A 27,466-nucleotide genomic window follows, 5' to 3' on the forward strand; every position below is an offset into this window, starting at 1 on the left:
GTCACATGCCTTTTATTATTTTGAGGATAGTTCCTTATATGCCTAGATTGTTGAGGGTTTTTATAATGAAGGGTGCTGGATTTTATTGAATACTATTTTTGTATCTATTCAGATGATCATATGTTCTTCATTTATAATTCTATTTATGTGGTGAATTACATTTATTGATTTGTATATATTAAGCCATCCTTACATCCCTGGGATGAATCCCACTTGATCATGGTGGATAATTTTTTTTTTTTTGATGTGCTATTGAATTCAGTTTGCTAGTATTTCGTTGAGGCTTTTTGCATCTATGTTCATAAGGGATATTGGTCTATTTTTGTTATTGTTGTTGTTTCTTTTCCTGGCTTTGGTTTCAGGGTGATACTGGCTTCATAGAATGAGTTTGAGAGGATGCCCTCCTTCTCAATGTTATGGAACAGATTCAGTAGAATGGTGGCCAGTTCTTCTTTGCTGTCTGGTAGAATTCAGCTGTGAATCCATCTTATCTGAGGCTTCTTTGTTGTTGTTGGGAGAGTTTTTATTACTGTTTCAATCTTATTACTCATTATTTGTCTTTTCAGGATATCTATTTCTTCCTGATTCAAGTTTAGGAGGTCATGTGTTTCCAAAAATTTATCCATTTCTTAAAAATTTTCTAATTTATGTGCATAGACGTTTTCATGATAATCATGGGTGATATTTTATATTTCTGTGGTATCAGTTGTAATGTCTCCTTTTTCATTTCTACTTGAGCTTATTTGGGTCCTTTCTCTTCTATTTCTGGTTATTCTTCCTAAAGTCTATCGATTTTGTTTATCTTTACAGGGAACCGAGTTTTTATTTCATTCATCCTTTGTATTTCTTTATTGGATTCCATTTTGTTTAGTTCTGCTTTATGCTTTGCTATTTCTTTTCTTCTGCTAGCTTTGGGTTTGATTTATTTCTCTTTTTCTAGATCCTTGAGGTGTGATGTTAAGTTTTTAATTTGTAATCTTTCTGTCTTTTTGATCTAAGTATTTAAGGCTATGAACTTCCCTCTTAACCCTGCTTTTCTGTATCCCATAGATTTTGGAGGTTTGTGTCACAATTATCATTCAGTTAAAAAAACTTTTGATTTTCATCCTAATCTCATCTTTGAGCCAAGGATGGTTCAGCAGCGGGTTGTTTAATTTTCATAACTTTGTGTAGATTTGAGAGTTCCTTTTGGAGTAGATTTCCAGTTTTATTCCACTTTAATCTGAGAAGATACATGGAATAAATTTGATTTTTCTCAATCTACTGAGAGTTGTTTTGTGGGCTAACATATGATCTATCTCGGAAAATGTCTCATGTGCTGATGAGAAGAATGTACATTCTGCAGTTTGTGGGTAGAATGCTCTGTAGATGTCTGTTAGTTCCATTTGTTCTAGAGTAATGTTTAAATCCAGTGTTTCTTTGTTGATCTTCTGCCTCAATGATCTGTACAGTTCTGTCAGTGGAGTGTTGAAGTCCCCAGCAATTAGGATGTTGCTGTTTATTTCTTTGCTTAGATCTAGTAATATTTGATTTATGAATCTGGACACTCCTGTGTCAGGTACATATATATTTAGGATTATTATGTCTCCTTGCTGAATTGCTCCCTTTATCATTATATAACGACTGTTTTGTCTTTTTTTTTTTTTTACTATTGTTGATTTAAAGTCTATTTTATCTGATATGACATTAGCTACTCCTGTCCCTTTTTGGTTTCTGTTTGTGTGGAATATTTTTCCCATCCCTTTACCTTGAGTCTGAGTGTCCTTGCAATTTAGGCAGGTTTCTAGGAGACAGCAGATATATTTGAGGTGTGTTTTTTCATTCATTCAGCCAGTCAATATCTTTTAAATGGGACATTATGACCATTTACATTCAATGTTATTATTGATATGAGGTACTGTTCTGTTCATCAAATTGAATGATACCTAGTTGCTTTGTTTTCTCCTTTGTTTTACTATTTTTTTTTTTTTTTTTTTACAATTGTGAGCTTTAACTTTTGGGTGTTTTTACACTGTTGGTTGCTTTGTTCAATCTGTAGAGTACTTTTAATTATTTCCTATAAGGCAGGTCTATTGGTGACAAATTCCCTTAGTGTTATTTCTCCTTTATTTATGAAACTTATTTTTTCAGGATACAAAATTTTTGGATGGAAGTTATTCTGTTTAAGACTGAAAATAGTACCCCAATCCCTTCCGGCTTGAAAGGTTACTTCTGAGAGGTCTGCTGTTAGTCTGATGGGTTTTCCTTTGTAAATAACTCATTGCTTTCATCTTCCAGTTTGTAGGATTTTCTCCTTCACTTTGGATTTGGTGAAAATTCTGTGAGCTTTAACTTCTGTGATTTAGCATTGAAGGGTATCAATTGTTCTATTCCATGTATAGAGCACTTTTAAGCATTTCCTATAGGGAAGATCTATTGGTGACAAACTCCCTCAGTGTTTGCTTGTCTGAGAAAGACTTTATTTCTCCTTTAGTTATGAAACTTAGTTTTACATGACACAGAATTCTTTGCTGGCTATTATTCTGTTTAAGAAGACTAAAAATGTGACCTCAACCCGTTCTGGCTATAAAGATCTCTGCCAAGAGGTCTGCTGTTAGTCAGGTGAGTTTTCCTTTGTAAGTAACTTGTTGCTTTCCTCTGACAGCTTGTAGGATTTTCTCCTTCACTTTGACTTTGATCAGGCTGATGACTATATGTCTTGGTGATATGCTACTTGCTATGAATTTTTTAGGTATTCAATGGCCATATTGTATCTGGATATCTAAGCCTCTATAGATACCAGGGAAGTTTTCCTCTATTATTCTTTCAAATAGATTTTCCATGCTTATTGCTTTTTCTTCTTCTACCTCAGGGATACCTATAGTTAGAAAAATATTGGATACTTTATCAGTGCATCTAAAGTCATAAAAGATACATTGGCTATTATTATTTATTCTTGCTTTACTCATGTTTTGTTTTCTATTTTGAGAACAATCAATTAGGATTATTAGATTGCAAGTAACAGAAAAAAACAACTCCAAATAACATAAGTGGAAAAGGAATATATCCAGAGGATCATAAGTAATGCAAGTAGAGAAGCCTGCACTAGGCTTGAAAAATAACAGAAACTAGAGGATCAGAAAACTAGACCAGAGTCCACAAGTTAATAGACTACCATAACATGAGGATGCTTCAACCATTTTTTAGGGTTTTGCATTATTCTGAAGATGCTGATTAGCCTACTTTAAGTTGTGATTTTACCCCTTAGCTAGGGAAGGTCAAGATATTTTGACTGATAGCCTTATTAATCTCACACACAGTGAAGAAAAGATTATTTCTCAAAAAGAATATGGAGTTTTTTCTAAATCAAAGTAAAACAGCGTAATGAATACCCAATAAAATAAAAAATATCTACTGTACACATGTTTATTCCTAAGAACTTTAAAATTTAACAAAATGCTTTTTAGGGGCACATACAATCTTCCTCATAAGGTTTTCAGTGAAAGCTAGATGATGAAGGACCTTGTATGTTAGGATTTTGTAATTTTGCCAAGTAGGCAATGAGACACTACAGAAGTGCACTTAAGCATGTGATATGATATGATTTGTGTTTGTGTGTTTATTTATTTAACAACTGATGGAAATATGCAGGATGGATTAAAGGAGTAAACCATAGGAAGTAGGAAACTTAAGCAATTGGTAGCAATTTAGTCAAAACAAAGTTATAGGCACTTGACCTAAGACACTGGCAGTGGAGCTAGAAAGAAAGGAACTATATTAATTATCTTTTTCTGTATAACAAACCACCCCAAAACTTAGAGGTTTAAAGCAACTATCATTTATTTAGCTCATTGGTCACCAGCCAATGGTGGTGGTGGTGGTGGGGACTTCGCAATGTCTGAAGACCTTTTGGATTGTCACAACTATGGGTAGGGGTGCTACTGGTGTCTAGTTGTTACAGGTCAGGGATGCTGCTAAATATCCCTCAGTGCACTGGACCATCCGCGCAAGAATCATCCAATACAAAATGTCTATAGTACCAAGGTTGAGATACCCTAACTTATGTTTATGATCCTGTAGGTCATCAGCATGGTTTGGGCTTAACTAGGATGCTGCTGATCAGACCAGGCTCAGCTGATCTCAGTATGCTGGCTCATGCATCTGTGGTCAACTTGCTGTCCGCTAGGAGCTGGGCAATCTAAGGTACCTCAGCTAGGACAGCTCCTTTCTGATCCCTGTGGTTTCTCATCCTCCAGAAGGTTGACCAGGGATTGTTCACATGAAGGGGGCAGAACTATAATAAATCAAGAAGAAATATGCAAGGTTTCTTGGAGCCCAGCCTCAGAATACACACACTGTTCTGTCAGTCTCCTCCTATGAGCCAAAGCAAGCCACAAGACCAGCCCAGAATTAAAGGAGGGGGAAATAGAGTGTACCACTTGATGCAAGGGCTACAAACAAGCATCACCACTTTTATAATCTATCATGGACTCTTGAAATAGCTAAGATGTAGAATCAAAACAGTTGGTTGCTACTGGTAAAAGGGGAAAGATAGTAACATTAAAATTATATTGACCAGAGGTCCATGATTAATTGAATCCTGTTCTTGGCTACTTAAATCTCCACATGTTGCCTGGAGAAAAATATATGCACAGAGAAAAAAGCAAAGTAAAAATCACCTATTCTACTCCTATCTGAAGAATTTGACTCAAAAACCAGCAGAGAGGTCTTATGAATTATTTGTTTTTAGGAGAAATTTCTTTCACTAAACAAATTCAATCTTAAAAATCTACAAGAATAGCAGAATGGAAGAAGACCTTTGTCTAGACCACCCAAAAATGTAAAACCTTGGCCGGGAGCAGTGGCTCACACCTGTAATCCTAACACTCTGGGAGGCTGAGGCAGGTGGATCATTTGAGCTCACGAGTTCGAGACCAGCCTGAGCAAGAGCGAGACCCCATCTCTACTAAACATAGAAAGAAATTATACAGACAGCTAAAAATATATATAGAAAAAAATTAGCTGGGCATGGTGGCGCATGCCTGTAGTCCCAGCTACTTGGGAGGCTGAGGCAGGAGGATTGCCTGAGCCCAGGAGTCTGAGGTTGCTGTGAGCAAGGCTGACGCCATGGCACTCACTCCAGCCCGGGCAACAGAGTAAGACTCTATCTCAAAAAAAAAAAAAAAAAGTAAAACCTTCTCCAAAATGCAGAAAGTCCACACCTCTGGGGATTATATAAGAGAACAGCAGAAGGAAAGGGAAGAAAGGGAGATGGCATGAGAGTGAAAGGAGAGAAGAGACATATGGCTGCTATATGAGAGGACTCCTTGGGAGCCTGCACTAGGTTGCTGAGGGTAAAAGTGCACCCTTGAAAGACCTCACCTTTGTATACTCTCCTCACGAGGGCAATGCTGAATATAATGCTCCTGAATCTGACACATCTCTGGCAGTGTTTCTCCTACAAGGGCGTGCACAGGAACTGCTCTTCAACCTGGTTCCTTCCTTTGGGAGGAGAAAGCAGGGAGAAGGAAATCATTTGGCTTCAGCTTCCATCTCTTCATCAGTTGTGAAGTATTAGATATGGAAAAGGAGAAAGGGAAAAGGTCAACAATGACTCCCAAGTTCCAGATGGGGCACTTGGGAATACAGAGTTTCATTGGATTCGATGCACTTATGTGGGAGTCCTTCAGCAGAGTTGGTAGGTGATGCTATGTGTATGAAGAAAATTACTTGTGGAGAGTATGTAAAGAAAGAAGAGAAGAAAGGCAAGAACATAATCCTGGAAAATATTAACAAGTATCAAGTAGAAAAAGAGGAGCTCAAAGAGGAGCTCATAGAGTAGGCTCAATAGACTGGCTGAAGATTTTTAAGTGGAAAATGAGGAAGGAGTGTGTGTTTAAAACACCCAGGAGGAAGAAATTTCCAGAAAGAAGGCTCTGCTCAGCATAGTCACATGCAGCCAGGGTAAAAGTAAGATTAAAGACTCAAATGAATATTGGCTTTGGCAATGATCATGGATAATCCAGTAGTTTTGGGAGTCAGGGGAAAGTGAGATTGAGAACGCAAGAAATGATTACTCTTTTATTGCATAGAGATATATGAAGAACAGACATATAGGAACACATGTGGTTAAGAGAGAGGTTTTTATTTAAAGCGATTTGAGTATAATAATATTTACATGCTAAGGGGAAGTATTCACTGGAGTGGTTGAAGATACAGAAAAGGAGAGAAACATGGTGGAATAATATCTCAAAGTACACCAAATAAATGAGGAGTAGAAGAGCATGTTGAAGAAGTCTCTTGTAAAGGTAGAGGGAAGTAGAAACTGGTCGGTGAAAGAGGTTAGGAGTTACGGGTTTTCAAGTAGATAGCTGCTTCTTTCTCCACCAAGCTGGGGACAGCTGTCGATTACCTGTTGTGAGAGAGCTGGGGAAGAGGAATGGGGTAGTGTGCCTCACAGGGCTGGAGGACAGTGATGAATATAATTTTGGACTCTACACACATAATTTCCATTTTATAAACAATGGGAGGAACTAAGAGTAAAAAAAAATCATAACTAAAAAAGTAAATTAAAAATTACAGCCGGGCGCGGTGGCTCACGCCTGTAATCCTAGCTCTGGGAGGCCGAGGCGGGTGGATCGCTCGAGGTCAGGAGTTCGAGACCAGCCTGAGCAAGAGTGAGACCCCGTCTCTACTAAAAATAGAAAGAAATTATCTGGCCAACTAAAAATATATATACAAAAAAATTAGCCGGGCATGGTGGCTCATGCCTGTAGTCCCAGCTACTCGGGAGGCTGAGGCAGTAGGATCGCTTAAGCCCAGGAGTCTGAGGTTGCTGTGAGCTAGGCTGACGCCACGGCACTCACTCTAGCCCGGGCAACAAAGTGAGACTCTGTCTCAAAAAAAAAAAATAATAAAAAAAAAAAATAAAAATAAAAATTACAGGTATTTAAGTGGAAGATGATCTAGCAATGTATGATTTCAAATAAGGGAGATAAACAAGCTACAAAACATACAAGAGAAGAACTGCAATGCATTTATTCTACATTTATTGAATAACTATGTCAGGTCCTCCACAAAAGAATAAAGGACCCTTAGTCCCAGCTAAAGAGCTCATAATCTGTCAAGGATGAAAACTGAACCAAACATTGTAAGAGAAGTCAACCACTATAGAGATACATGTAGCACTCTAGAAGGAGATGTGCAAGTTCTTCACTAATCGAGAGGGAGGGAATCAAAGCCAGAGAATAATTCTGGAAACAAGTAGCATTTGAACTGAGACTTGGAAGATAGGCAGAAGTTCATTAAGAGGCTGGGGCATGGAATAGAAAGAGCATTCTGAGAAATGGAACAAATGTGCAGAAGTGCAGAGAGAGTATCAGGAAGAATCAAGTCAGACAGGCAGATTAGGAGGCTTCTTCTCTCTACCAGTTACTTAAGTAAAAATGAGACTCTCATGCTCTACCAACGGAGCTTGCCAGGAACATAAAAGCTCCCCAACCCCTCACACACGTTCTGGGTAAGAAAATTGGGGCAAGAAAATCAAGACGTTTTGCTCCTCCATGATCTCATAAATATTTTTTAATACCCCACCCCCAAGTTCTTGGTAAGTAATCTGATAATACATTTCCTCAGAAGAGTCACAGATTAATCACTGCCTTGCGTTTAACCCTTTATACAGGTATTTACATTCTTTTCTCATACCTGTAGGCACAAAGACTTTCTAATAGAGAAATTTTAGGCCCTGAAGAGGGAGAAAAGGGAAGGTAAATGGAAAGGAGTTATCTCTCAGAATTTCTCCTCAAATCATGTCACATCATTTACTCTGCTTTAATGCTGGTCCTGAATAACTGAAAAGGTTACATTGTGTCTTGAATTTTAAAAAGTAATATAATATACAATCCACTCACCATATTAATTTAGGTGCAACCTTGGATAAATTGCTTTGAACAATTTCAGCCACTAAGCAGGTTTAACTGGAAAATGTTCCATTCTCTATGAGGGGAACCTCTGGGGAACACAGTGAATTTGAAATTTTAAAAGTAAATCAAATGTGTACAGAAAAGATAGAATAATAAATATGGATTCTAGAAAATTGGTTAAAAAATGCTATCTGTGTTTAATTTAAAGTGTTACTATTCTAATCTTTCTATTAAAAGGTAAAACATGAGAGAAAATATAGCATACTTTTCTAAACTTTGCTTGTGCATAGGAATACAATTTATTTTTAAAAAACAGAAAATCTCTTGCAATTCTTGAAAATACCAACCTTTGAAATCCTCTTAGTTAAAAATAAAGTTTTGTATAGGACTGCACAGGGAAGCAAAGAAGCAGATACATGCATTTTAAGTAATTATAAAACCTATTTCCTAATGCCTTCACTTGTGTTTGTCAGAGCTAGGAGCAAACAACACTAGCTTTGTTTTTTCCACTTATAAAGGTAAGAACAGACTCAAGCAGGATTTTAAAATCTAGCATCATGTATTTCTCAGAATGTGAAAGGGAAGTTTGAATATATCAGATGGTTTAGGGTGATACTAAATGAGTTCCATTACACTTTGTTTTTCACCATAAAGCCCCAGATGTGCTGAGGATCTAAAAATAGGAACAGCAAGATCCATGGGGCAACCCATGGGTACACCTGGATCATTTGTTAACTTAAAATATCACAGTCTCTTTATGTGTCCTTGTTCTCTCTCTCTCTCTCTCTCTCTCTCTCTCTCTCTCTCTCTCTCTCTCTCACACACACACACACACACACACACACACACACACACACAATTCCATAAGAATACTTCTGGTTTCTGAGCCCATAGTGTTTTAAATCCCTTTTTAAGTGTTAATATTATTAAATTATTTTCCAGCCACAAAATAGATAACATTTCTAGAGTCCTTATCAAGAAGGCTAGTCAAGATGACTAAGCACTATTATGCCTTATTCCTAAACATCTCCATTAAAATGAAAAAACAATAATCACAACACATACACTTCAATATTTTTTAAAAAGACATGCAAAAGAATGAATGGGCTTGATAAGGAAAAAGCTTTCTTGGCATAGATCTCTATCTCCTAGACAAAAGGGCATGACAATATAAAAATATCATTAATGCATACTTTCCTAAATTAGAATTTGTGATCACTCAGAAAAGGATTGAGCCAAAATATATCTAATTGTGTAAAATTATTATGAAGTTGTTTCTCTAGGCATGCAATTTCTTTTTGGATATTTTCATCTATGGAAATGCATAAATTTATAAGGAGCCTTTAGATATCATTTCCCTCTCCACTCCACTCTCTCAGCCCAATTCTCTTTTTATTCATTTCTTCTAGTCTCCTTATGCAAGAGTTTTAGAATCACCATGGATGAAAGATAACTGGCTGCTACTCGTAAAAGCTCTTTGCAAAAGCCACCTCACCCCATGACATTGACCTATACTACCCTACCTTTTCAGGTAGTTACACATGCTCATGTTTCCAAACCAGGTTTACACTCTCTTGTCTCCTATCATTTATTTCTGCTGTCACTGTGTGTCATTACTCTTCAACGCCCTGAGTTTCTTTCTCTCCCTGGAATACCCAGTGTTTCTCTTGCACTTCTAGCCATTTTTACCACCTAGAATGCTCTTCCAGGTCATCACATGATCTGATCGTTCTTATCATTCAAATCTCATTGCTATAGTCACCTGGTAAGAAATGACTTCTCTGACCACTCTGTTCCTTTACTCTGATTTTTTTTAGCACTTTTACTGATGCTATCTCATTTGTTTACTTGATTATTGTCTGTTTCCTCCTCTCATCCACTGCCACTAAAATGTAAACTCCTCAGTGATTATAACAGTGACTGGAGCATGACAGGCATTCAGTACATATTCTTGGAATGAATGAATAAAAAATGAATGCATATGTCTCCCACTAGAAAGTGAGTTCTTGTAGGGCAGGGGCCATGTCTCATTCATTTCATATCCCTTGTATCTAGTATTATGGGTATAGAGAAACATAGTAGGAGTTCAATAAATGGTCACTGAATAAATGATTTATTAATCAATGAATAAATAATGAATAATTATATTTTTATTATACACACAAAGAATGTTGAGCTTGAGCAGATTAATATCTGCCTAGATTTGGTTAGAAAATTTTAGAAAGTGTAGGCCGGGCACGGTGGCTCACGCCTGTAATCCTAGCACTCTGGGAGGCTGAGACGGGTGGATCGCTGGAGGTCAGGAGTTCGAGACCAGCCTGAGCAAGAATGAGACCCCGTCTCTACCAAAAATAGAAAGAAATGATTTGGACAGCTAAAAATCTATATAGAAAAAATTAGCCGGGCATGGTGGTACACGCCTGTAGTCCCAGCTACTCGGGAGGCTGAGGCAGTAGGATCACTTAAGCCCAGGAGTTTGAGGTTTCTGTGAGCTAGGCTGATGCCATGGCACTCACTCTAGCCCGGGCAACAAAGCGAGACTCTGTCTCAAAAAAAAAAAAAAAAAAAAAAAGAAAATTTTAGAAAGTGTAACAAAAGCAGGAGAGCTGCAGGGACTCTGAGATGTGGGAGATTATAAGCTTTCAGAGTCTGTTTTAGATTGCAAGAGGTTAAGTGATTTACCCATGGTATTTAAAAGTAACAAAATCAAAACTTTCTAAAAATTTTTTATTTCAAAATATTAAGGGGGTACAAATGTTTTTGTTATATGGATAACTTTTGTAATGCTTGAGTCAGGGCTATAAGTGTGCCCATCACCTGAATAGTGTTCATTGCACCCATTAGGTAAGTTTTTTCCCCTCTCTCCTCCTCCCTGCATCGTGTTTGATTTTCACTGATGTTTACTTCCCTCCATGCACATGTGTGCCCCTCAGTTATTTCCAATTTAATAGTGAGTACATGTGGTGTTGGTTTTTCCATTCTTTTTTTTTTTTTTTTAGGTGGATAGTGTGTGTTTTGGCACACATTGTGATTAACCATAATCAAGCTATTTAATATATACATCACCTCACATAGTTAACATTTTTGTGTGTGTTAAGATCTAATCTCTTGGCAAATTTCAAATATACAGTGCATTATTTTTTTTTTTATTTCAGGGAATGGACACGCTTGAGGTTTTTCCATTCTTGAGATACCTCATTAAGGATAATAGTTTCCAGTTCCATCCCAATTGCTGCAAAAGGCATTAATTCATCCTTTGTTATGGCCGAATAGTACTCCATGGTATACATATACAACATTTTGTTAGTCCACTCATGAACTGATGGGCTCTTAGGTTGATTCCACATCTTTGCAGTTGTGAATTGTGCTGCAATAAGCATTAAAGTGCGGGTGACTTTTTGACAAAATTACTTCTTTTCCATCGGGTATATATCCAGCAGTGGAATTGCTAGATTGAATGGTGGAATTTCTTTTAGTTCTTTGAGAAGTATCCATATTATTTCCCATACAGGTTGTACTAATTTGCAATTCCACCAACAATGTATAAGCATTTCTTTCTTTCTGTACCCACAGGAGCATCTACTGTTTTTAGACTTTTTAATAAAAGCTATTCTAACTGGGATAAGGTGACATCTCATTGTGGTTTCAATTTACATTTCCCTGATGATTAGTGAAGTTGAGCATTTTTTCTTGTGTTTGTTGACCATTTGTCTATCTTCTTTTGAAAACCTTCTTTTAATGTCTTTTACTCACTTTTAAATGGGGTTGTTTGTTTTTTTATTGCTGATTTGCTGAGTTCCTTGTAGATTCTGGTTATTAGCCCTTTATCAGATTTACAGTTTATGAATATTTTCTTCCATTTTGTAGCTCATCTATTTGCTCTGTTATTTCCTTAGCTGTGCAGAAACTTTTAAATTAAATCAAGTCCTATTTATTTATTTTTATTGTTGCTGCAATTGCCATTGGGGTCTTAGTCATAAATTCTTTGCCTAGGCCAATAACTAGAAGAGTTTTTTCCATATTTTCTTCTAGAATTCTTATGGTTTTGTGACTTACATTTAAGTATTTTATCCATATTGAATTAATTTTTGTGAATAGTGAGGTATAGTGGTCCTGTTTCGTTCTTCTATATGTGGCTATCAAATTTTCCCAGCATAGTTTACTGAATAGGGCTTCTTTTCCCCAGCATATATTGTTGTCTGCTTTGTCAAAGATCAGTTGGCTGTATGTAGATGGTTATATTACCTGGGTACTCCATTATGTTCCATTGGTCTATGTCTCTATTTTTATGTCAATACCATGGTGTTTTGGTTAATATAGCCTTCTATAATAGTATAGTTTGAAGTCTGGTAGTGTGATGTCTCCAGATTTGTTCTTTTTGCTTATGGTTGGTTCTTATTGCTTTGGTTATTTGGGCTCTCTTCTGGCTCCAACTGAAGTGTAGAATTATTTTTTCTAGATTTGCAAAATATAATATTTTGATAGAGATTGCATTGAATCTGTAAATCACTTTGGATAGTATAGACATTTTAACAATGTTGATTTTTACCAATCCATGAGCATGATATGTTTTTCCCTTTGTGTCTTCTACAATTTCTTTCCTCAGTGTTTTGTAGCTACCCTTGTAGAGATATTTCACCTCCTTGATTAAGTATATTCCTAGGTATTTTATTTTATTCATAGCTATTGAGAATGGCATTGAGTCTTTGATTTGACTCTCAGCTTGACTCTTATTGGTGCATAGAAATGCTACTTATTTATGTACACTGATTTTGTAACCTGAGACTTTGCTTAATTTATTTATCAGTTCTAGGAGTCTCTTGGTGGAGTCTGGGGTTTTCTAGATACCAAGATCATATCATCAGTAAAAAGTGATAGTTTGACCTCCTATTTCCTGATTTGGATACCCTTAATTTCTTTCACTTACTTGATTGCTCTGTCTATAACTTCCAGCGCTATGTTGAATAGAAATGGTGACAGTGGCCACCCTTGTCTTGTTCCAATTCTTAAGTGGAATGCTTTCATCTTTTCTCCATTCAGTATGATGCTGGTTGTGTGTTTTTTATATATGGCTTTTATAATTTTAAGATATATACCTTCTATTCTTAGTTTATTGAGGGTTTTTATAATGAAAGGGTGCTGGAGTCTGTCGAATGCTTTTTCTGCATCTATTGAGATGATCATATGGTCTTTGTTTTTGCTTCTGTTTATGTGGTGAATCACATTTATTGATTTATGTATGTTAAACCATCCTTTCACACCGGGGATGAAGCCCACTTGGTCCTGGTGGATTGCTATTATTATTTTTTTTTTGATGTGCTGTTGGATTCAGTTTGCTAACATTTTATTGAAAATTTTTGCATCTATATTCATAAGAGACTTTGATCTACAGTTTTCTTTTTTTGTTGTGTCCTTTCTTGGCTTTGGTATCAAGATAATACTGGCTTCATAGAAAGAGTTGGGGAGGATTCCCTCCTTCTCAATATTATAGAATACTTTTTGCAGTATGGGTATCAGCTCTTCTTTTAAAAAAAAGTCTGTTTTATTCTTTGTAACACTACAAGCTAGCCCTATTTTGTAGGCCCCAAAGTTGTGGCTTGTATATGGTGTGAGGCTCAGAAAGGTTGCCAAATGTTTGACTCTAAAGCTTGAGTTCTTCAAAGACATTAGGTCAACGCAGAGACCAGAGCCAGTATACCTGGATGACCAGGAACCATCATTTTCCTATCGTGTTGCCAGGAGGAAGAGAGAGACTCTTTGGGGACAAAGGGTTGTTGCCATTGGGAAGAAGAACTCTCTAGTTATGTGAATTATATTTGCCAAACCAAAAATTGCAACATGCAGTCTAAGAAGGAGACCTGGGTACAATAGATAGAATTCTTGAATCTAAAGCCAGCTCAGGAAATCTAGGGCTAACACTTGCAGTATTTACAGCAAAGCAACTAAGTTTGCATATTCCGTATTTGGGTAAAGTGTCCACAAATCTTCTCATTTCCCCCAACTCTAATGGATTACATTGATTTCAAATTTGAATTCAGTTTTGGGAGGTGTCTTAATACTCATAAAAGGATCTTCATATTTTGAATGTAATTGTTCTGATATCTAGTCAATGTTCTCTTAGACATGGGTTATTAACCTATTTATTATGAGTTTGATTGGGGCTGAGTCACAATCTCAGAGGAGAAAAAGCCTCAGGTAACTCTTAATGTTCTTCCCAACTGTGAGATTCTGTGGTCCTGTGATTCAATTCTTTGGAACCTAGTGACCCTAATTTAAACTGTGAAGCGATAGGACAGAGGAATGGATGCTGGAGTCTGATGATTGAAGTCTACAGTCCTCCTTCAAGACTTTGCCTCACAAAACTAAGAGACTTCTACCCTCTTCATTCAAAGGTCCAAACTAGGGGAGTTAGCTACTATGTATGGGTAATTGCCCCACTCTGAACCCTCAGCCTCTAGCCAGGCCACATCCTATTTCTAGAACATTGTCACCATCCCCAGATTGTCAAGGTAATGCCTTCCCTCTCTTACTCAGTCTTTAGACTCCACCTCCACCGTATTGCCTCACCTAAGCTATGAGAGAGGAAGTAGCATACTAGCCCAGGGCTCATGTCTAGGTAAATTACATATATACTCTAACCCTTAGCTTCTGCCTTTATATGTTGTCAATGACCAAAAAAATGTTTTGTGCACAGTTTCTATTTCCTGGCATGTAGTTAAAAGCCTATCAAACTAAGCCTCAGCAAAATTGGGAGCTGGAAGGTATGGGTAGAGTTGATTAAGTTTCCTGGGTCAGAAGACCATGTGCTAAGTTATATTAAAAGGCCCGGACATCAGTTTCAAAGCATTCAACATTTGACAGAGAAACTGCAAGGGAGTGGGGAAAGTCATGCACATTTCTTTGACTACTGTTATCTTTTAATCAGGCAACCCCTAAATAGTCACCAACTAAAATGTATTATACAGCGATATATACTTGATACGCAAAGTCTGGTCTATGGACCAGCAACATCAGTATCTCCAGAGCTTGTCAAAATTGTAGAATCTTGAGCTCCACCCACGACCTATTGGATCTGAATTTGTATTTAAAAAAGATTTCCAGGTGATTAATATGTGCTTTAAATTTTGTAAAAGACTTGTCAAGAAAGCAATCCTCAAAAGGTGCTCTCCAGACCAGAAGCATCAATCAGCATCACCTGAAAACTTGTTAGAAATGAAGAACCATGGGCTCACTCCAGACCTACTGACTCTAAAATTTTGGAATGGTATCCAATAATCTGTCTTTTAACATACCCTCCAAGTGATTCTAGCATATCCTCAAGTTGGAGAATTTCTGCCTCTGGCCTTTTTCAATTTCATATTGAAGAAGAGTTAGCTTTTGACAAGAGCTATTTTAATTCTAAATTTGTTTAAGTGACTCAGAGAACCATATATCTGTCTGGACAATTTTTAAAATATTGTCAATGCTCACCAGAATTTTCCAAATGTATATCTTTATTATTTTATTGAAGCGCCAGTCAGAATTGATGAATGTGCATGTTGAACACCATTTGCTAATTTATCTGGCATCTGGCAAAACCATATCACTTTAATATGATGGATGATTCTGCTTCTTTGGATTGAGAAAACTTCCACATGGAGGCACAGTAATCATTCCTGAAGGAACAAACATAATGTAAACTGTCATTATGGATAAATTTTGTGGGCAAAGTATGGCCAAAAGAAAAGGCATCATTTTAGGCCTCTATTCTCAGCAACGGTGCTCTGTGGCCTTGCTCCCACCCAAAGCCATTGAAAGAGCTGCCCAGACATTTTTGCCATTTTTGGCTTTGGGCTCCATTTAGCAGGTGATGAAACATTTAAAACTTCTTCTACCTAATGCATTTGAAATATTTTCTACTTTGAAGCTTTTTTTTCTTTAAAGGCAAGGTAGCTGTTAATGTCAAGAAGAAGTCAAAAGGAGCATAAAAAATATACAAGTGTCTTCCACAAATGTAGGTTTGCTCAGATGAATTTTTTTAAATATATTTTATGAATAATGTTAAAATACATATAATTATCTTCTAAAGCAACCTACCCAGCAACTTTATTTCTAGAAATACATATTAAAATATATCCCTGATGATTATGTAGACATATGTAAAGGAAAATTCATTGCAGCATAGATGGTTGGAAACAAGCAAAATGCCCACAGTTGCATGGAGTAACCAACCACAGCAAGTTCCCTCAGAGAGGCTCAATTATGAGGAAGACCAGAAATTTAGTCTTCTAGGGCTGCCATAACAAAAACTGCAGATTGGGTGGTTTATACAAGAGAAATTTATTTCCCCACAGTTCTAGAGGCTGGAAGTCCAAGATCAAGGTGTCAATGGGTTTTATTTCTCCTGAGACTTCTCTTTTTGGTTTTTAGACTACTGCCTTCTGGCTGTATCCCCATGTGTCTTTTCCTCTATGGGTGTTCTTACAATGACAGCATTCATACTGGATTAGGCCACCTTCTTAACAGTTTCATTTTAACCTCTTTAGGGAACTTATTCCCAAATATTGTCACATTCTGAGGACTTGGGAGATGGGACTTTAACATATGAATTTTGGAGACACAATTCAGCCCATGACAGTCAGCCTGTCTTAGAAAGTGACTGAGTTCCACAGAGTTATTTACTGAATCTTTCAGAAGTATTTTAATGTTTTCAAAACTGGTGCAACTATGTCAGTGAGTAGTGGCTAATTATTAACCCTGGCATGGGATCCATAAGGATTTTAAAAACATGTTGTGAAAAACCCCAAAAGTTTGAAGAAGCACCTTCAGAGACCTCTGAGGTTGAAGATTAAGGCAAAGTAGGTAGCCTCTGAGATCATTTCTGGAGTTTAGTCATTTTACACCTAGCATACAAAATAGTGGGCCGTGATTGTAAACACAGGATTTGGAATCAGACAGAGTTTGCATTTTTGTTTCCTGTAAAATAAGTATGTTAATAGTACCTATCTCTGAGATTGTTGTAAGCAATAAGATAATGATGTAAAATGCTAATGATATTCCAGACCCAAAGTAGATATTCAATAAACAAGACAATATTATACCTTTATATAAACTTACTTTTCAAGAAAATCTTACAGACACAGACACCAAAAAAGTTCCTTTAAACCACTATACTAAAGGATCTCTAAAGTCACTCTTAGTTCTAAAACTCTGTGATTCTAAGTAATACTTAGCCACAAATGGTTCACAGTAAAAGGAATGAAACTTTTAAATACACTTATTACTTTCAATATAAAAATTAACTACACTTTCCTACTCTATGGGAATTCTATTTTTATCACATTGCTTGATTTAACCTATGTACGTTAAAATAACACTCCTGTGCTCACCAGGTAAAACATTGTAACTGCCATTCTATTACGTTTTCTATATTTATAATATTACTAAACCTGCCATTTATATGTTACAAATCAAGTGAAGTGATATGTAATCATTAAAATACTGAAATATATATTTTATATACCAACATGAAATAATCTTGAAGACATTATTCAGTGACAAAAGCAAAGTACACAGAAATGCTTATACTATGCAACCATATGTTAAAAAAAGAAATACCTTTTTGTATTATTTATATTTTTACCATGCACACACATTACCTTTTAAAAAAATAGATTTCCTTTTTACAGTAAATTATAACAGGGAAGAACAGATGCCCAAGATTTCATTTTCCAACAGAAATCTAAATTAACAGCACCAGTAACAGCTGCTGTTTATCTTTATTTGATAAGAGCAAAACAACAGATAAAAATAAACTAAATGAAATGGCATCTACAAAGATCAAATGCCAGGTGACTCTTTTCCCTATTGCCTTTGCTATAAGTTCCAGAATAATTTCTCAGTACAAAGAAACTCTGTGATTTAATGGAAACCACAAAAGATTTGGCATTAGCCTGAGCTGGGTTCAAATTATGGGCCTCTCACTTTCTAGTTGTGCAAACAGACAAATGACTTTACCTTGTAAACCTCATTTTCATCAGCACATAAGAATTTAAACACCTGTCCCTCCACCACTTAAAGTAGTCTTGATGCTTAAATGAAATTGTGTGCATACAAGTGCAAGGCAACTGCTACAGACCAAATATGCTCCCTTCTCGTCTCTTTCACAAACTCCTCTTTAGTGGGCGTTTTAGTATACAGACATATATTCATTCATGTATTCAACAATGACAACTTTTCTAAATATTGGTGCTAAAATAGAAAGTGGGACAACCACATTCCCTGTTCTCTTGAAGCATAGATTCTAGCAGGAAGATAGAATGAACATCCACCATGATAAATCATGGTAAGTGCTACAATAGAGGTAGTGCAGGACATCACAGAAATGCATATCAGGAGTAGCAAGTCCTGGTGTCAGGAAAGGTTACTGGAGGAAGCCATGTTCAAGGTCAGTCCTGATTTAAAAGTGGGCATTCACTAAGTGACTCTGAAGGGAATGTCCTGGGCTGCCTATTGGTTTGGCTGAAGATAAAACCTGACAAGTGAACAATGTGAGTCCAGAGCTCACAAAGCCATTCTCCTCTGGTGAAATCAGATGCTGTCAGGCACAGTTGAGAAATGTGAAAACTGCAGCTCAGAGAGAAAAAGTTTATAGAGGATCACAGCTACTGAGTGGCAGAGCCAGGATTTTGATTATCTGTAACACATTGCATAAGATCAGTGGAATGTTTTATTAATTTTATTTTTTTATTATTGTGTATTGATCAGTGGAGTTTTTCTCATGATATTAAAATTCTGACTCAAGACTACATGTATCTAGGATTTCAACCACCCTGCAATACCTAGAAGAGTGTTTCAAACATAATAAGTGTCCAGTAAATATCTCTGGAATAAATTAATAAATTCCAAGTTTGAAGGCCCACTTGAAGTCATCCTCTGTATTTTGAATAATTTAAATTAATTTATGCTTTAGTCCTCAGATAGAAATTTAAGCGTCTAAAAGGTCTCAGAGAACTTCAGAATCCTACCAAACCAGAATGTTTTGAAATTGATTGGGTCTCCTTTCTTTCTACAAAATGCTAAAGGGACATCATGGCATCTAGAGCCAGCCCTCTCAAGAAGTCTCCTTGGACTGTGAGATGTGTGAAAAATGACATTTCACAGCAGTCTAACTGAAAAATTAGAGAAATAGGTCAAAGGATCAGAAAAGGATCATGTAACGATTAGGAATTTAGTTTAGGACATGGCTCCATAGTAGAAAGTCAAAATGACTCATTAATTTTGAGCTGGCAAAAGAAATTTTAGATGTATTTTGAAAAGATCATCTGATTTTCTTATTACAACATAGATTTGATTCTTGCACCATCCAAGCCAAACAATTTAATACATTGAAGAATGTGCCTGAGAATGAAAAACAGAATCGGCATGACTTTTTCTATTTCCTTTTACCTGAAACCAAGGTGTGAGGTTCTTGAGAAATTAAAGCTTTCATACACTGAACAAACTCTAATGCTTTCTGGAAAAATTTGGTCTTTTGGAATTGCATTGAGTATACTTTTAAACATGGCATCTGCATTTTAATTACCCTATATTAACTCTGAGTAATCTAATCGTGAGACGTAAATTAGGCCCTTTTAGTGGTTTATTAACTTTCTCCTTCCCCTAAGGGGAAATTTATTAAATTCTCTGCATGTGTTCCAAGAAAGTAAACTTTAGAACTGGCCAGTAAGCTTGTAAAAGCCTAATGATGATAACAGAGTAAGTTTCTACCAGCTTTTAGTGTTATTTTAATGCATTCCAAACATAGGCTTAAGCCATTAGTGTGTGCTCTCTCTTGCTCTCACTCTTGTTCTCAGCTCTCTTACTTTTCCTTCACGTACAAACACATGCAGATACTGCCACTTTCTCTTTTTCAACACACTTAAAAACTTGAATAATTTATACTTATTTTTCAGATCTCTCTTTCTCTCAGAATCCCTTTCCTGACCCCCAAATCTAGGTTCAGGTGTTCCTCCGATGTTACTGCAACTACTAGCTTGCCCATCTCTACACTCATCTACAAACAAGATGACAGTTGGGACTGTTTCTGCAATTGGCTCTGTATCCCCTGGTCCCCGGCAATGTGTAATTGTAGTAGGTTTATTGCTCAATGCATGCTGTGAGTCAATATGCAAAGACACTGGGTTGCAGCAGAGAAAGAGGTTTAATTATAGGGTCACCAAACAAGGAGACAGGAGGAAACTTTAAAACTGCCTCCCTGAGGATTTTGGGGCTAGGAATTTTAAGGGTTTTGGAGTGGGCCAAAGTGTGGAGATCATTGATTGGTAGAAGAGTGAAGATGAAGCCATGGGACGAGGAGATGAAGAAACTGCATTCTCATGCTGACTGTCTTCAAACTGGTTGACATCAGCTGTTCTGCTGGAACGTAGGATCTGAAAAACACCTTAAGCAATTCTTAACCAAAAGCCTTATGATTCTAACATCAGAGATCCTATCTATAGAAATAATGGGGATGACTAGACACTAGTCAGTATCTAGAACTACATGACTTTGTGTTACAAGGATGTAAGCCAAAGTGCAGACCAATTAATGCTTAATTATAACTAAATTAATGCAAAATGTTTGTTAACCCTGTAAGGATGGTTTCAAAAGTACCTGGTATGTGGTAGGCATTCAATACATTTTTGCTAAGTAAATGAATGACTGCATTAATCTAGCCTTATTTGCTTAGATCTTTCAAAAGACAAAATTACAACAAATTTAGTTTAAAGGTCTTAATTGGCTTTATTGTGATTTTCGAGTTGGGCAACACTTTACTCCATAAAATAGAATAAATGTTCTAATGAGTTTAGCAGAAGTTGGTTTTATAGACAGAGAAGTACTGAAGAAAGCAGAAACAAAGCACAAAAATTGAGTTGGTCATTTTAAAGTTACCTTCCTTTTAAGGCAGAAAAAGGGAAACAGAATAATATAGAAATAATTCATTGGTATTCTTTGTGAGAGGGCACAAGATGACTGACTAGAGACATTGCTTGTTGAACCATCCAGGTAGGAAGATAGGAATTCTGACAAAAGAGAGAGGAGAAGAGATGCAAAGTGAGAGTGGATCATAGAGAGAAGAGCCAGAGCCTGCTAGGGACCTCACGGAGAAAAATTGTGAAGCAGAGATGATAAAAGATAAAGGAAAAAAGATATTGGTGAGGATCAAACCCAGAGAAGCTCTGAGCCCCTTGAAAGGGTAAGGGGAGATCCCCCTCACCCTTCCACAGGCATTCAGTGGCCAGTGAGCTGCTGAGTTTCTTGGGGGCTTTTCTACCCCCACAAGCCCAGACCAGAGGCAAACATGGTATAATGGTGAGAATTTGCATGATCCTGGAGCTTGGACACCCCGTGCAGGGCTCCCTACTGGGGAGAGTGTCATGAGAGGCTGGAGAGATGGCTTTCTTCCATTCAACAGCAACATTGTAATTGCCAGGGAATTCAACACCACACTGACAGAACTGGACAGATAATCCAAGCAGAAAATAAAGAAAGAAACACAGGACTTAAATAGGACTGTAGAATAATTGGGCCTAACAGACATTTACAGAACATTTTACCACAAAACTACTGAATATACATTCTACTCATTAGCACGTGAAACATTCTTCAAGATTGATCATCTTTTAGGCCACAAAACATGACTCAACAGATTCAAAAAAATTAAAATCATACTATGTATCTTCTCAGACCATGGTGGAAAAAAACTAGAAATCAACTCCAAGAGAAACACCCAATTCTACACAAAGTCATGGAAATTAAACAACCTGCTGCTGAATGATTATTGGATCAAAAATGAAATTAAGACGGAAATTAAAAGATTCCTCAAACTGAATGACAATGAGGACCCAAGCTATACAAAATCTATGGGATACAGCAAAAGCTGTTGTAAGGGAAAATTCGTAGCCTTATTGCTTACAACAAAAAGACAGAAAGATTACAAATTAACAATCTAATGACACATCTCAAGGAACTAGAAAAGGAAGAGCAAACCAAGCCCAAAGCCAGCTGAAGAAAAGAAATAACTAAGGTCAGAGCAGAACTAAATGAAATCAAAAACAAGAAAATTGTATAGAAGATCAATGAAACCAAAAGCTGGTTCTTTGAAAAGATGAACAAAATTGATAGACCTCTTGCTAGATTAACCAGGAATAGAAGGGAAAGGACTCAAATAAACTCAATATGAAATGAAAAAGGAGATATTACAACTAATACCACAGAAATACAAAATATCATCTGAATGATATGAAAATCTGTATGCACAAAAACTCAAAGACATAGAGGAAATGGACAAATTTCTGGACACACACAACTTCCCAACACTCAATCAGGAAGAAATAGAGCTTCATAACAGACCAATAATGAGCAATGAGATTGAATCAGCCATAAAAAACTTTCCAATGACAAATAGCCCTGCACCAGATGGATTTACAGCTGAATTTTACCAGATCTACAAAGAAGAATGGGTACTCATTTTGCAGAAATCATTGCATAACATAGAGAAAGAGGAAATCCTCCCTGACACATTTTATGAAGCCAGCATCACCTTCATACCAAAGCCAGGAATGGACACAATAAAAAAAGAAAACTATGGACCAATATACATTGTGAATACAGTTGCAAAAATCTTCAGTAAAATACTAGCAAATAGAATCCAACAGATTATTAAAAAAAAAATGCCCCATGACCAGGTGGGTTGTGTTCTAGGGATGCAAGGATGGGTTCACATACATAAATCATTTAAATGTGATTCACCACAAACACAGGAGCAAAAACAAAAGATTATATGAAAATCTCAATAGATGCAGAAAAAGCATCTGACAAAATTCAACACCCTTTCCTGATAAAAACTCTCAAAAAACTAGGCATGGAAGGAACATATCCCAAATTATAAAAGTCATATACAACATACCCATTGCCAGGATGATATTGAATGGAGAAAGGTTGAAAACATTCCCACTAAGAACTGGAACAAGAAAAGGATGCCCACTGTCACCACTGCTATTCAATATAGTGCTGAAAGTCATAGCTAGAGCAATCAGGCAAAAGAAAGAAATTAAGGGTATCCAAATCAGGAAAGAGGAGATCAAACTATCACTTTTTGCAGATGATATGCTGTTATATGTAGAAAACCCCAAGGATTCTACCAAGAGACTCCTGGAATTGATAAATAAATTGAGTAAAATTTCAGGTTACAAAATCAATGTACACAAATCAGTAGTGTTCCTACACACTAATGATAGTCAAGCTGAGAGTCAGATCAAAGACTCAATAACATTCACAATTGCTACAAAGAAAATAAAGTACCTAGAAATATACTTAAAGAAGAAAGTGAAAAATCTCTACAAAGAGAATGATGAAACACTGTGGAAAGAAATTGCAGATGATACAAAGAAGTAGAAAAACATAGCATCCTCATGGATCTGTGGAATGAACATTGTTAATGTCCATACTACCTGAAGTGATTTACATATTCAATGCAATTCCCATCAAAATAATATCATGTTTCACATATCTAGCGAAAATAATTCTACACTTCAGGTGGAACCAGAAAAGAGCCCAAATAGCCAAAGCAATCTTAAGCAACAGAAACAAATCAGGAGGCATCACATTATCAGACTTCAAATTATAGTACAAAGCTATAGTAACTAAATCAGCATGGCATTGGCACACAAATAGAGACATAGACCAATGGAACAGGACAGAAAACCCAGATGTAAAACCACCCACATACATCTGACTAATCTTTGACAAAACAGACAACATACACTAGGGGAAAGAATTCAATAAATGATACTGGGGAAATTGGATAGCCACATGAAGAAGAATGAAACAGGATCCTTATCTCTCACCACTTACAAAAATCAATTTAAAATGGATAAAGGACTTAAATGTAAGGCATGAAACCATAAGAATTCTAGAAGAAAACATGGGAAAAACTCTTCTAGATATCAATCTTGGCAAAGAATTTATGAAGACGACCCATAAGGCAATCACAGCAACAACAAAAATAAATAAATGGGACTTGATTAAATTTAAAAAGCTTCTGCACAGCTAAGGAAACTATTACAAGAGCAGACAGCCTACAGAATGGGAGAAAATATTTGTAAGCTATACATCCAATAAAGGACCAATAATCATAATTTACAAAGAACTCAAGCAAATCATCATGAAAAAAAATCAAACAACCCCATTAAAAAGTGAATAAAAGACGTGAACAGAATCTTTTCAAAAGAAGATGAACAAATGGCTGATACACATATGAAAAAATGTTTAGTATCACTAATCATCAGAAATCAATACCACAATGAGATACCACCTTACTCCAGTCAGAATGGCCATTATTAAAAAGTCCAAAAACAATACATGCTGGCCTGGATGCAGAGAGAAAGGAACACTTATACACTGCTGGTGGGATTGAAAATTAGTAGAACCAATATGTAAAACAGTATGGAGATTCATCAAAGAACTAAAAGCAGACCTACCATTTGATCCAGCAATCCCACTATGGGTATTTGCCCAAAGGAAAAGAAGTCATTTTATCAAAAGGACACCTGCACTTGAGTGTTTATTGCAGCACAACTCACAATTGCAAAGCTGTAGAATCAACCGAAGTGCCCATCAATTCATGAGTGGACTAACAAAATGTGGTTATGTATACCATGGAGTACTACTCAGGCATGAAAAGGATGAAAGGATGAATTAATGCCTTTTGCAGCAACTTGGATGGGACTGGAGACCATTCTCCTAAGTCAAGTGTCTCAAGAATGGAAAAACAAACACCAATGTACTCATTATTAAATTGGAACTAACTAATGAGCACACACGTGCATAGAGGGAAGTAAAACTCAACAGAAATCAAGCAGAGGGGAGGAGGAAGAAGGGGAAGGGTGAAAACCTACCTAACAGGTATAATGAACAATATCTGGGTGACGGGCACTCTTAAAACCATGACTCAAGCATTATAAAAGCGATTCATTTAACTAAATTTATTTGTACCCCCTAATACTTTGAAAGAAATAACTGACTGGTTAACATCAGTTTACTTCAGGTTACCTTTTGTGTAAGGATTGAAGGCAGAGAGAACTTCGTTATTAGGTCCATTGAAACTGGCCCGTTTGGGAAGTTAAGCTATTCTCTTTCCCTCCTGATTTCTCCAAAGGTCAGCTAACAGCTCAGTGTCGGTTTAGTGACATAGAACCTTATCATGAGAGACTCCATTTTGATTTTTAGTCTCGTCAACTGGGGCCTAGTATAGCAGCTTCAAACAAACTATGGTCTCCTATGGTTTTTATTTAACAGAGATAAAAGGAAACATAATAATTCAATCAATTCCTTGACTATCCTCTAGGTGAAAAAAAAAAACAGATCATCTATTGAAACATGAAACCTTTCTCCCTAGAACCTCTGGAATGAATAGTTTTAGATCTCAGACAAAAAATATAGTTAAGCTAATTCTATGTAATAACATTTTTTCCAAAAGTATTGAAAAATAATTTATGAGCAATATGATTAGCTATTTTGTTCAAGAGTTAGGTAGAAGATAACAATACCCTTATTTTTCAGCAACTATATATTTATAATATATACTTGTTTTTTAAAACAAGAGAGAAAATGCGGATCTTTGACTCCTAGTTTAATGGCTCTTTAAAACAACATGCAACTAACAAAAAGTCTTTCTGTTAGAAAGAATCAAAAGGAAACTCAAAACTTAGAATTGGCACAAAAAGGCTATCTGTGTCATAAATAAGCAAATAACAGAAGTTGGCTTCTACAAGTATGCACTAAAAAATATAGGAAAAATACCGCACATTATGATTTAGCCCCTAGTACCAGTTTTGAAAATCAAAACTTCATTTTTTATCTTTGCATTTCACAAGATCACACACCAAGAAACACATGAGGTCCTCAATTCTTGGGAACTAAGTAGGTCTGTGGTTTACCTCCCAAGGTCTCTCCCTGGTTTCTGTTATCACTGGCAACAGAACCAGTATTGGAAGGCCACTGTGAAATCAAGAATTCACACAATCTGAAACTGCTTATGTCAGGCCTTTCTTTAGGGTGAAAATAATATTCAACAACTTTCAGCATGTGCTTACCACATCTGCACCCATTTTGGGTCAATCAGAAAAAAAAGAACTGCTGGAAAGAAATAAGCTACCCATTCAAAAGTAAAAACAGGGAAAGCCAGCTGCATACAAATCCAGCAGATTGTGCTGATGAGATCCATGGATGGGCAGAAAGAGCTGCTTCAGGAAAAGAAAATCTAACTTCTGAGCATAAAAGGCTCAGAACATAGATGTGGCAAAAGTATTTACTCTTTATCAAAAGCAATTCCTAAAGTTCAGGGAGGGTGTTTTCATTCTATCCCAAAAGCATTCACAAAACAGTATTACTTTCTCATGTATTGATTGATTGATTGATTGATTGACTGCCCCATCTCATTGTATGTTTTATTAAAAGAAATACAGAGAGGCACAAAGAAACAAAGATGAAAAATCACTCACAGTCCCATCCCTCAGTAATACCTCTGTTATATTTCCACTGGTGGTTAAAACCTCACCCATTACTCATCATGGTCATCAACAAATTATAGGGAGGGGTTTTCTATTGAACTTTCTTCCAAAGAATCTATGTCAATTATTTCTACAATCAAACCTTTCCCTCAGTATGAGTTTTTAATCAGCAGGACTCAAGGTAGAATCTAGTGTGTTCTGTAGTTGTTCAAATTGTTTAATGGCTTAAGTTTGTTACATTTGCACTAGATTAGTGGACTGAGGCACAACTATGCCAGAATAAGGGCAGATATGAATGTTTAGAGGAGTCCTAGAATACCCTGGTTTCTGAGAGATATGAGTAAGATAGATCAGTCCCAGGATATCCCTCAAGGATACAAATGAAGAACCACCCCAAGTCTGCAGTTGATCAGCCTTCTTCATGGTTGCTCAGTAGGTCAGAGTTCCAAGTTTGATTTTGGCATGACCCCATTACCTTTCTCTTTCCCAAAGGCCAGACTGCATCATTAACTGATCATCTCTCGAAGGATGTCATTCATTATTGAGGGTATCAGGAAAGATTGCCTAGATGCATTGGTGCAAAGTACTCCTGGTAGGAAATTGACTCTACTGATGGTTATTCCATCTCAGGAACCTTGTCTATATTATTTCTTGTAGTCCTAGGAGTAACTCTATAGAATAATAATTATTATAATTAGATGAGAAAATGAAACACAGAGAGATTAATAACTACCCAAAATTATACTGTTAATACTATGACAGAATCAAGATTCAAAACTCTAATACCATGCCTTTTCTGCTATATGACTCTGCCTGATTGGAGAAAACAAACCTTAAATATGCCTTTTTGATGATGTATGAGTAAGAACTTCTTCACTTAAATATGTGTGTTTGCATATATTCACACACACACACACACACACACACATCATATATATATATATATATGTTAGTGACCCCCAAATTCTTAAGGTCCTATATTACCAAATAGTCAAAATTCCTAGGAAACTTTTAGTAAAACACATCAACCTC

Source organism: Lemur catta, chromosome 1 (assembly GCF_020740605.2).
Source record: "Lemur catta isolate mLemCat1 chromosome 1, mLemCat1.pri, whole genome shotgun sequence".
In the NCBI taxonomy this organism is placed as follows: Eukaryota; Metazoa; Chordata; class Mammalia; order Primates; family Lemuridae; genus Lemur; species Lemur catta.